This window comes from Acipenser ruthenus, chromosome 14, assembly GCF_902713425.1.
Source record: "Acipenser ruthenus chromosome 14, fAciRut3.2 maternal haplotype, whole genome shotgun sequence".
Classification (NCBI taxonomy): Eukaryota; Metazoa; Chordata; class Actinopteri; order Acipenseriformes; family Acipenseridae; genus Acipenser; species Acipenser ruthenus.
In genome coordinates, this window is record NC_081202.1 from 70,005 (window position 1) to 74,838 (window position 4,834).

The window sequence follows — 4,834 nt, forward strand, 5'->3', positions numbered from 1 at the left end:
TTGGTTCAAGTCACATGTAAAGCACGAGTGTTAATCTATTGATTTCAAAAATATTATTAAACTTACCTGTTTATAAGGTTTGGTTTTGAATCCAGTTCATCACAAATTAAACAAAGCTAAGAATCACCTCTTAGCCCCCAGGTCCTCACCACACAATGTAATAATGTGTTTCAAACAACATCAGCACCAGTCGGCGGGATAGCTCTGTTGGTAGAGCAGAGACCCGTGATTCCCTGGGTAGCGGGTTCAAACCCGGGGCAGGTGTTTCCTTTTCATTTTCAAACACTTTACCTATTTTGATAGATTTGTGTTTACGTAACAGGACAAGGGGTCAGTGGTCTAAGCATACAAATAATATAAAGAGGATGATATAAGGGCTTCTGTGCAAAGCTGGGTTGTCACGAGCAGACAGGTGGTGCAGTGGGCTTGTTCACTAGCATGCAGTGCTGTTCACATTGGGGGACTGGGATCAAATCCCGGTGAGTTCCTTGTTTGTTTTCAAAGACTTGGTTAATTTCTTATATAAGACAATGAAAAAGCAGACTACTCCGTGGAAGTAAGATGGACTGGGTTCAAATCCAGGCGAGTTCTTTGCTTGTTTCAAAGAATGTGTTAATTGAGCTTATATATAGTGTGAACCAAAGCATTCCTGTGGGAGCTGGTGGCGCAGTGGCTATGCTGATGGCCTTCTCTCCCTGAAGACGGTGGTTCGAATCCTGGTCCCGGAGGCGAGTTCCTGAGGTAAGTAATGCTGTTGGTTGTGAGTCATGGTGGTGGTTGTAAATCTGGGTGTTGACTGTAAGTAATGATGCAGGTTGTAACTAACGATGTTGGTTGTGTCTCCACAGACGGAGGAGGGCAGTGTGCCCTGAAGAGGAGCCGGAAGAGGATGAAGAGGGGGCTGGGGCCCCCGGCTGTGGGGGGAGTGGAAGATGGGGGTGTTGGTACCAGAGAGGAGGAAAAGAAGGAGGTGGTGTAAACATGGGGGAGCAGGCAGGGATATTCCTTTTGCCCTGCCATCTGACAGGGAGCGTTACGATCTCTTATGTCCTAGAATCATCTCTAGCGCTCAGCTGATCATTGCAGGGCAAAAGGCAAGGTAACATCCCTGCTTTTCCTCCCCCCCATGGTACCAACACCCCCGTCTTCCACTCCCCCCGCGGCCGGGGGCCCAAGCCCCCTCTTCATCCTCTTCTGGCTCCTCTTCAGGGCACACGGCCCTCCTCCGTCTGTGGAGACACAACCAACATCGTTAGTTACAACCTGCATCATTACTTACAGTCAACACCCAGATTTACAACCACCACCATGACTCACAACCAACAGCATTACTTACCTCAGGAACTCGCCTCCGGGACCAGGATTCGAACCACCGACTTCAGGGAGAGAAGGCCATCAGCATAGCCACTGCGCCACCAGCTCCCACAGGAATGCTTTGGTTCACACTATATATAAGCTCAATTAACACATTCTTTGAAACAAGCAAAGAACTCGCCTGGATTTGAACCCAGTCCATCTTACTTCCACGGAGTAGTCTGCTTTTTCATTGTCTTATATAAGAAATTAACCAAGTCTTTGAAAACAAAGGAGGAACTCACCTGGATTTGAACTCAGTCCCCCAAGGTAAGCAGCACAGCATGCTAGTGAACTAGCCCACTGCACCACCTGTCTGCTTGTGACTGCCTTGCTGTCTAACCTTGTATATGAGGTTCACTTCCCTTGTCAGAGGTCGCACTGCAGGAGTTGAGAATCCTGGCGCTGACTGCACAGTTGCAGTCTTTCATGCCACTGAAGAGAGGAGGGATTATGAAACACCCCTGTTACACAGCAGGGCTCGGAGGTAAATACCAGGGATACCAGGTCAATGCTATGAGTGTTAACACTAATCATATATATAATAACTGTGTGGCTTCCAGAGGAACATGTGTTTTTTATATTGTGTTCCTCGTCAAGCTGTGGAATCTGAAGCTGCGCAGCAGAAATGATTCCACTTCCAGCAGGTTGACTTTGTGCAAAGTTTCTATTCTGATGTAAACTTTCATCCCCCCCGAGCACTGTACTGTCTCCACTAAATCATTATTACTGATGAACCAACGGGAGCGCCAAGCCTTCCTCAATAGGCAAAGCTAGCGCTGCTGTTCAGGGTGAGCGTGCCTCAGCACTGCCAGCAAGCACTCGGGCGCTGGGGAGCAAAGCAGCACAAGAGCCTGGATGTCTTGGCTTTGCGGGAGTGAAGGGAGCTCTGTGAACACTGTCCTGTCCTTTCTGCAGAGGAAACGGAAGATTAGCATGGAAAGCGACCCCTTAGAGGAAGGACAGCGTTCTGATCAAGGACAGGTGGAGGGCCATGAAAAGGCTTCAGAGGCTTCTAGTCGTAGTTTAAAGTTTCAGCCAATAAAAGTGACACGTTGTGTGTCTGTATTGTAGCTGCGATTACTGCCTGGTGATTGAGAATAAATATGTATAGATCCCCTTTCAGGGCTTGTTGTGTGACAGGATGCTGCATGGAGCCATGAAGAAGGGAAACGTCCACACAGTATGTATTTCCAAACGTCCGGATTTATTAAAGAAAAAGGCTTGAAAGTAAAACAATCTCCCCTCTACGAGCAATGGTAATGGAAGGGCTGCAGTCCCCAGCAAAAACACACTCTGTTACCCACAAGCCTCCTGCACCAAACTGGGCTCCTTTTAAAATAGCAGAAAGGAGAAAATGTGGGTTGTCTTACCAAACACACACGATGCGAACAGTCAGTCAATATGTAGCGGTATTGTGAAGCGGGATGTGGGGCTGCTCAATGCCTTGCTCACTGGGTGTGCTTCTATTCTTTTAAACAAAGTAAGGAGAGGAGAGGGGGAGCAGAGAGTAAAGAGGAGAGGAGAGAGAGGGGAGAGGGGGAGGAGAAGAGGGTGGAGAGGGGAGAGGTGGAGAGGGCAGCAGCAGTATTCCTCAGTCCAGGAAGGACAGCTCCATGCACTCCCCAGCCTCAGGGTGAAGCATGCGGGTCGCCAGCCGCTCCATATCATCCAGGCTCAACAAGCACAGCCTCCGCTCGTAATCCTGAGAGAGAGGCAGAGGGAGAGACACAGAGTCACAACTACACGCTGCTCTACACCTGCATTTCAGAGTGTGTGTGCATCTCTGTGTCACTGTACAGCTGTGTCTGTGTGTGTCTGTATAACATTGTGCATGTGCTGCAGCTAGGATTGTGTGTGTAGCAGTGTTTATTGTGTTCAATTTATCTTGTGTAGCTGCTCCAGCCTCTCACTGCGTGTGTCTGTTTGTGTGTGTGTTTATTGTGTTCAGGTTACCTTGTGTAGCTGCTCCAGACTCTCACTGTGTGTCTGTGTGTGTGTGTATATATAGCAGTGTGTGTTTATTGTGTTCAGGTTACCTCGTGTAGCTGCTCCAGACTCTCACTGTGTGTGTGTGTGTGTGTTTATTGTGTTCAGGTTACCTCGTGTAGCTGCTCCAGACTCTCACTGTGTGTGTGTGTGTGTGTTTATTGTGTTCAGGTTACCTCGTGTAGCTGCTCCAGACTCTCACTGTGTGTGTGTGTGTGTGTGTGTATATAGCAGTGTGTGTTTTTATTGTATTCAGGTTACCTTGTGTAGCTGCTCCAGACTCTCACTGTGTGTCTGTGTGTGTGTGTGTATATAGCAGTGTGTGTGTTTACTGTGTTCAGGTTACCTTGTGTTGCTGCTCCAGACTCTCACTGCGTCGGCAGGGCTGAAGTGTTTGTTCAGAAGAGCAGACAGGCTGTGCCACACTGACCCGGGGTGAGGCGAGGCGTGAGAGGAGGTGTGAGAGGAGGGGCGAGACGAGGGGTGAGAGGAAGGGCGAGGGGTGACAGGAGGGGTGAGGCGAGGGGTGAGAGGAGGGGTGTGACGAGGGTGAGGGGTGAGGTCTGAGAGGAGGGGTGACACGGAGTGCTGTTCTTGCTCGGGTGACACTTTCTCTGTTGGGGGCGTCACAACGAGTTCAGCTTGGAATCGGGAGCGATGGAGTCGTGTGACAGTCTGTGCTCATCTGAGAGAGAGAGAGAGAGAGGGAGGGGGAGAAACAGGAGAGATTCAAGACCAGGTAGATTAACTCTTAGCTGCTGACTCGGTGTAATTTCATAACTTTTGTTACGATGACAAAACACGTCATATCTCTGCCGTCCAATCAGCAATTTTGTTTTTTTAAAGTATGAGTCATAGCCATGACTACGGGGCTTGTCATGATACCATTGGTTTAGGGCTAGGGTGGGCGGGACATATAATATTTTGATTACAAGGGCGAGTCTCTGCTGGCGCCATTGTGACTGAGTGCACAGCAGAGTCGAAGCTCTGTATCTCCAGTTTTACAATCCCAAGAGTGCTAATCTACATATCATCTAAACGGGAGGTACTTGGGCTAATTAACCATATTGTTGTTGTTTTTTTTTTCAACTTGATATTGTTTTTTTGTGCCGAGTACATCTGCAGTGTTTATTTTTGTTTTGTTTTCGCTGTGTCTCGTGTGCTCGCTTGCTTGCTGGGCAGGGCTAACTTCATGACCGCTGTAGACGAGAGGAGCTACTGTACCAACACCACGTTTCGTTTTGTTTGTTTGTTTGTTTTTTTAAACATCTTTCTTATAGTTAGTTTCACATACGTTTTTATTTTAGACTTGTTTTTCCTCAGGAGAGAAGGCAAAACTAACAGGTCTATCGCATGTGATGCAAAGTTAGGCGTTTGTGTACGTCTGTGTTTTACTTTTTCTAGTCGATTCGTTATTTCTCTGTAGTCGTTATTATTATTTAATTATGCATCTATTATTTTTTAACTTTTTTTATTCGATGTGTAAAAGAAT

The 4,834-nt window shown here is 47.6% G+C and overlaps 1 long non-coding RNA gene across 1 annotated transcript; it reads right to left on the reverse strand.

Moving 5' to 3' along the window:
• Positions 1-2,539: 2,539 nt before the first annotated feature.
• LOC131697366 (uncharacterized) lies at positions 2,540-4,032 on the reverse strand. The gene is made up of 2 exons (XR_009307198.1): positions 3,689-4,032; positions 2,540-3,058 (listed from the first exon to the last, which is right to left on the reverse strand). It is a non-coding gene; the product is annotated as an uncharacterized LOC131697366 (long non-coding RNA).
• Positions 4,033-4,834: the final 802 nt, after the last annotated feature.